At 40.0% G+C, this 7,596-nt stretch overlaps 1 pseudogene; it reads right to left on the bottom strand.

Moving 5' to 3' along the window:
- Nucleotides 1-1,674: 1,674 nt before the first annotated feature.
- On the bottom strand, nt 1,675-1,876 carry LOC115894485 (annotated as a pseudogene).
- Between the last annotated feature and the right edge of the window lie 5,720 nt (nt 1,877-7,596).

The following is a 7,596-nucleotide window of genomic DNA, read 5'->3' as shown; positions in this document are numbered from 1 at the left end:
GATAGATGAAGAGATACCTGCAGTCAGCACCATGTGCTTCCTTTGTGGGTAATCTCTATTTTTTTCTAATTCTCTTCAAGATATTTCCTTTGTTTTTATTTTTTCTAATTTAATTTCAACATGTCTAGGTATAAATTTATTTTTACTTGTTTGGGGATTGGGGCACTTCTCTGATTTTTTTCAGTACTGCAAAATTATCAATTATTTTTTCTTCAAATATTCTTTTTACTTGGTGGATTTATTAGATGAATATGAGACATTATTTCTGTTGCTTAACTCTTTTGACACTTTACATTTTTTATTTATTTGTGCTGCATTTTGAGGGATTTTTCTCAGAATTGTGTTCCAGTTTATTGAGTCTTTTGTCAGCTTTATCTAATCTGCTGCTTAACCTATCCAATGTTTTTAAACATATTAATGACCACAATTTTAGTTTCTAGATGGTTTTAAAATTTGTTATTAAAAGTGCCAGCTTTTTTGCATATTTCTTGTTCCTTAGTTATGATTTGTATCTGGTGGGTTATTTTGTGTGGGAGGAGTCATATGCCACTGCCCCAGTTGCATAGTTGTCTGTACAAAGCAGCTTTCCTTTTTTTTTTTTTTTTTTAGATTTATTGGAATTTCATATAACAGATAAAATCCCACTGAAGACTCCAATACACCTGGATAATAATATAAATTTGATCTTCCCATGCCCTCATGGCACAAAATTGGTGTTCTGATTTCTTGCAGGAGACCTTTTTCTCTTTTATAGCTGTCAGCAGGGAGAAAGTTACGTTGCTGTTTCCCCAGGTTAATTTCTCTTTGTGTGACCTGGACTGTCTTGGCTTTATAAAAATAGCTATTCCAGGGCTAGGCGCCATGGCGCACACCTGTAATCCCAGCACTTTGGGACGCTGAGGTGGGTGGATCACCTGAGGTCAGGAGTTTGAGACCAGCCTGACCAACATGGTGAAACCCTGTCTCTACCAAATACAAGGAATTAGCCAGGTGTGGTGGTGCATGCCTGTAATCCCAGCTACTTGGGAGGCTGAGGCAGGAGAAGCACTTGAACCTGGGAGGCTGAAGTTGCAGCAACCCAGGGTCATGCCATGGCACTCCAGCCTGGTGACAAGAGCCATACTCCATCAAAAAGAAAGGAAGAAAGGAAGGGAGGGAGGGAGGGAGGAAGGGAAGAAAGGCCAGCCTGGGCAACAAGAGTGAAACTCTGCCTAAAAAAAAAAAAAAAAAAGAAAAGAAAAAGTTATTCCAGCTCTCCACCTAGTTCAGGTGAGAAGTTTTCTCACCTGTTCCAGTGCGGTTGTTAAAGTCACAGCCCCAAGCCCTAGGGTCTGTTATCAGGGAAGATACTTCTGTGACTAGTGGTGGCCTCTGCTCTAGCTTTGCATGAGCTTTGAGATTCTAGTACTGGGAGGGTTCCTTTTGTCTTTTGAATTTGCTTGTGCATTGTTACTTGTTTTAAACATATTTATACATTTGTATCAAGAGGTGGACTTCTCTACGTGAGCTGGGTCTGCCATGTTGCTGAAGGTCTCACATAGGTATTTAGAGCATTTACAGCTACTTGAAATTTGTTACGTGACAAAGGGTTTCTTAGCTTCTAACATGTTGGGAACAATGTCTATATTCAATGAGGAACTATTATATGATTTTTTTTTCAAAGTCCTAATGGAAACCACTCAGACTGCATCCTCTCCTTCTTACTCTCCTGAAAGAAGAGAACTATCATCAATGGCAAACAGCAGCTGCAACATAACAACACTTAGAGCAGGCTCCACGTTCGGGAGAGATTGTTGTGCCTTCTTCTCGTGGTTTCTGGCGCTCCACACTGTCAGAGAACCGTCTCTGGTACTGATACAGAAATGATCCTGGCCGGGCGCGGTGGCTCACACCTGTAATCCCAGCACCTTGGGACACCGAGGCGGGCGGATCACGAGGTCAGGAGATTGAGACCATTCTGGCTAACACGGTGAAACCTCGTCTCTAAAAATACAAAAAAAAAAAAAATATATATATATATATATATATATATATATATATATATATATATTAGCCGGGTCATGATGGCGGGCACCTGTAGTTCCAACTGAGACAGGAGAATGGCATGAACCCTGGAGCGGAGGTTGCAGTGAGCCGAGATAGCACCACTGCACTCAAGCCTGGGGGACAGAGCAAGTCTCCATCTCAAAAAAAAGAAAAAGAAAAAAAGAAAAGAAATGATCCCTAGAAGAATAGTCTTACCTTACATCACATTACTGGAAACAAGAGAGTGACATAGGTGTTGGTTTTTATTAATAAAACAGAACTTGTGCACTTGTATACATTTAGCAAACATTTTAAGCGTGCCAGCTGTTGTCCTCAGCACTCCATTGCAACAGCTAATTTAATCTTGACCAGATCCTCTAATGCAGACACTGTCATTACCTCTATGTGAGTAAACATTTCAGCTGATGAGGAGACTCAATTAGAAGGTAGGTAACTTGATGAGGAAGCCTTACGGTAGGATTTAGAACAGTACACCTTGAGTCAGTCCATGTAGTAGATACAGGAATGATGATAATGATTAATTAATTAGCAATAATAATAATAGCAGATAACATTTATTAAGTGCATATTATATTCCAGGCAATTTTTCTAAGCACCTTTTATAAAATTAACCAATTTCCATCATCACAAAAATCCCATGAGCCTGTTATTTTTGGCCCCAATTTACAGGTGAACAAAAACAAAGACACAGGCTAAAAGTCACATAGCGAGTAAATGGCAGATTTTGGGTTGGAACACAGGTAGTCGGCTTGTAAAGCTCGCCCTCAGAAATTATCCTCAGTGATAAGGAAAGACGAAAGATTAGTTAGCTGTGTGCTCTAGTGGTCCAGTAAGGAAGTAACCAGGGTTTGAGCTGAAATCATGATAGTAAGAATGAGGCAGGGATAGACACGAGAGCCATGAAGGAGTTAAAACGAAACCTCTTGGCTTCCTGTAGGTCTGGGAGACAAAGAGCCTGAGGGTCAGGGAGGACCTAAGGGTTATTTCCTGACCCTTGGCTGGTGTCAGATCATAGTGCTTTTACCCAAACTGAGGGTAAGTGAGGAAGTTTCAGATGCAAACATGTGCCTCGTTCTATTAAAGAAATATGAAGATGAAAGTTTTGTTGAATTCAACTATTATTTTGATAACACTTAATTGAAGATTAGCCTATTAAATAATTCAAGAGCATCTGCAGTTGTTTTTGTGAAATGAATTTTCTGCAGCATGAGTGCTACTGCACACCCCTCTACATGTAAGTAAATATCCACATTTCATGAAGTGAGGGGCACCTCACCACTGTTTTGTCAAACATCATGTCACTCGGTTACCTATTTTCTAGGGATGTAAAATTAAGTGACAGTTTAACAAGTTATTCACAAAATCCACTGCATTGAGACCATGTGTGCGTTGAGAATTATGCTTCCTGTCCCTTTTAAATGAAGGTGAGTTCCCTCATCAACTGCCGAGATCTCATGCAGCGGTTGATTTCCCAGAGTCATGATAGATTTGTAGTGATCCAGCCAAATGCTTGCACATGGCTCCTCCCCCTGACTACAGATACACATCTTCAAGACAGGTGGCCTATGTTGGGAGTAGTCTGGGGACATGAATGAGACAAAAGCTAAGTAGCCCACATGGGCACTGAACCCCTAACCTTCGCCTCATTAGCACAGTGCTCTGACCATCTGAGCTTACCCGCCACAGACTAATGATGTGTGCATGGAGGCGCAGCCACATCAATCACATTTTCCAAAGCAAAACTCACTACCCTGAAAGTAACCCGAAGAACCATCCGTATAGATCTGCTCACCAAGGGAACGCAAATCTATCCTAATGGATGGCTGACGTGCTGCTTTTCCACAAGCCATTCATTCATCATCCCTAGGTCCTAAAAGGATTTCAAGATGCCTAGGAATTCACCCTAGTTAATTCACACTTTTATGAATGTACTTCTTCCTTGTCAGGTACTCTAGCGAGCATAGATACAACTTGGGATTCTGATACCTCAACAAGTAAAGTGTTGAAATTCCCCCGGATAGGAATTCATCTGTTTTCATAGACAGATCTTTAGTGGTTGTGACTGATCCTCAGAGAATCTTTAAGCCCCTGAAATTTTAGGTAAAAAAATGTGTGCATGTGTGTGTGTGTGTGTGTGTACAAGTGCAGCTTTTCCCCTTTGGGGAATATTTTCAATTTGTTTAAATTTTAGGTATATGTGCCTCAAAGCCTAAGATCTGTGGCCTTAACTCAGTAAAGAAGATAAGGGAGAAAAAAACTCCAAAATCATACTTACCATAGAGCCTACTCTAGGTAAGAAGTCACTTACATTGTTTTTATTTTATTTTAAAAATTTTATTTTATTTTAGGTACCGAGATACATGTGCAGGATGTGCAGGTTTGTTCCATAGGTAAACATGTGCCATGGTGGTTTGCTGCACCCATCAATCCATCATCTAGGTATTAAACCCAGCATGCATTAGCTATTTTTCCTGATGCTCTCCCACCTCCCCGCAACCACCCTCCCAAATAACCTTTCAACTACATTATGATTAACAGATCCTCATTCTCTTTTAGAGTTAATTGCTATCTGAAAAAAACATCCAAATAGACATTTCTCCAAAGAACATACCCAAGTGGTTAACAAGCACACAGGAAGATGCTTACCCCACTGTGTGTTGTTGCCCTCCCTATGTCCATGTGTTCACATCGTTCAGCTGCCACTCATAAGTGAGAACATGCAGTGTTTGGTTTTCTATTCCTGCGTTAGTCTGCTGAGGATAATGGCTTCGAGCTCCATCCATGTTCCTGCAAAGGACATGATCTCATTTATTTTTATGGCTGCATAGTATTCCATGGTGTATCTGTTCCACGTTTTTCTTATCCAGTCTATCATTGATGGGCATTTAGATGGATCCCATGTATTTGCTATTGTGAATAGTGCTGCAATGAACATACTGTGTCCATGTATCATTATAATAGAATGATTTATATTCCTTTGGGTATATATCCAGTAATGGAATTGCTGGGTCAAATGGTATTTCTGGTTCTAGGTCTTTGAGGAATCTCCACACTGTCTTCCATTACAGTTCAACTGTAAATGGTTGAACTAATTTACATTCCCACCAACAGTGTAAAAGTGTTCCTATTCCTCTGCAGCCTTGCCAGCATCTGTTGTTTCTTGACTTTTTAATAATCACCTATTCTGACTGGTGTGAGGTGGTATCTCATTGTGGTCTGATTTGTATTTCTCTAATGATCCGTGATGTCGAGCTTTTTTCATATGTTTGCTGGCCACATAAATTTCTTCTTTTGAGAAGTGTCTCAAAAGAAGTGTTCATGTCCTTTGCCCACTTTTTAATGAGGTTGTTTGTTTTTTTCTTTAGTAAATTTGTTTAAGTTCCTTGTAGATTCTGGGTATTAGACCTTTGTTAGATGGATAGATTGCAACAATTTTCTTTCATTCTGTGAGTTGTCTGCTCACTCTGATGATAGTTTCTTTTGCTGTGTCAAGGCTCTTTAGTTTAATTAGATCAAATTCGTCAATTTTAGCTTTTGTTGCAATTGCTTTTGGCATCTTCATCATGAAATCTTTGCCCTTGCCTATGTCCTGAATAGTATTGCCTAGATTTTCTTCTAGGGATTTTATAGTTTTTGGTTTTACATTTAAGCCTTCAAACCATCTTGAGGCATTTTTGTATAAAGTGCAAGGAAGGGGTCTAGTTTCAATTTTCTGCATGTGACTAGCCAGTTCTCCCAGCACCATTTATTAAATAGGGAATCCTTTCTCCATTGCTTGTTTTTGTCAGATTTGTCAAAAATGAGATGACTGTAGACATACGGTCTTATTTCTGAGTTCTCTGCTCTGTTCCATTGGTCTATGTGTCTCTTTTGGTACTAGTACTATGCTGTTTTGGTAACTGTAGCCTTGTGGTATAGTTTGAAGTTGGGTGGCATGATGCCTCCAGTTTTGTTCTTTTTTTAGGTTTGTCTTGGATATAAGGGCTCTTTTTTGGTTCCATATGGAATTTAAAGTTTTTTTTCTAGTTCTGTGAAGAATGTCAATGGTAATTTAATGGGAATACCACTGAATCTAAATTACTTTGGGCAGTATGGCCATCTTCATGATACTTATTCTTTCTAACCATGAGCATGGAGTGTTTTTCCATTTGTTTGCATCCTCTCTGATTTCCTTGCGCAGTCACTTATATTATCTTTAATGACCAACAGAGAGAAGGTTGATACCATGGCAAGTGTGTAAGAACACCTGAATGTCTGAGGTTGAAAGTGTGCACGTGTTGCAGAATCAACTTACTTAGAGAAGGAGTGATTGTACCTCTGACCAGCCCGGCACTGGGGACATCTGATGAAAGTGTGTACTCGGCACCAAATTCCAGAACCCTGGGTGAGAGATTACATCTGCTTTATTGAAAACTGTTGCTAATTTTAGCCAAAAACGTCTACTTGGAAAGGGAGGAAAAGGTGAACAATCCACACACTTTCGGCTTCCTCTGATATGGAATTTGGAAGATTCACAGAAAGACAGATGGGTTGGAATATGTAAATAACCCAGCATCAGGACTGGCAGAGAGGTGATGCTAGAGGACAGTAAGAGTAGAAATGAGAGTAGTTCTAGGAAGTTTGTACTGGAGGGTACTAGGCGGTTTACATACATCATTGGGCTAATTCAGACAGCAGCCCCAGAATAGACTTACAATATTACCCCACAGTTAGAAATGGGGCAAGTAGCAATTGGAGAAGGTTAAGTAAATGACCAGGTGTCATGCAGCCGCAGTCCTGGCATCAGTATTTGAATCTAGCCTGCTTACTCCACAGCCTGTGCTCTAACCCAGGGGCCAGCAAACTGTGGCTCACAGGCCAGATCCAGCCCGCTGCCTATATTTGGAAGTAAAATTTTGATGGAATGTAGCCACTCTCATTTGTTTGCATGCTGTCTATGGCTGTGTCTGTGCTCCCGTGGCAGAGAGGAGTGGTTGTAGCAGAGGTTATCTGACCTACAGAGAACTGAGGCCCTGAACAATATGAAAATGCAGGGCCTCCAGTTCATAAATTACTAAGAATTTTGAAACAGTAACAGTAGAACATTCAAACAAGCAAACGGCCCTTCTAAAGTGTGGGGCTTTGTGCAACTGCATAGTTCTCATGGCCTTGAAGCCAACCCTGGGCCCACAACATCTAAGCTATGACTATATGGCACGGTACAGAAATATTTTCCTCTGATGTTTTTCTATTTCCAGCCCATGATAAAGCTTCACTGTTCCACAAATGAGAGACATGGATGAGGTTTCCCACAAATCTAGATGGTCCCGAAGTATTCACCATAAAACACTATCCTTTAGTTTGAGATTCTATCCTTATCCAATTTTTGGTGCTAAAATACCCTTTTTGATGGAATGATAGGAAGAGTAGATAATAGACGTTTGTTTGTCTTATGTCCTTAATTGGCAAAATAAAAAGTTTATTACCATATGTCAAGAATCTAATTAAAAAAGAATTACCAGTATAGTAGTCACTAGAGGTGCATAATGTTAAATGGATAGACAGAAGAAA

Source organism: Rhinopithecus roxellana, chromosome 17 (assembly GCF_007565055.1).
Source record: "Rhinopithecus roxellana isolate Shanxi Qingling chromosome 17, ASM756505v1, whole genome shotgun sequence".
NCBI classification, from domain to species: Eukaryota; Metazoa; Chordata; class Mammalia; order Primates; family Cercopithecidae; genus Rhinopithecus; species Rhinopithecus roxellana.
The sequence above is the reverse complement of the archived record's forward strand: the minus strand, read 5'-3'. Positions and strand labels throughout refer to the sequence as shown.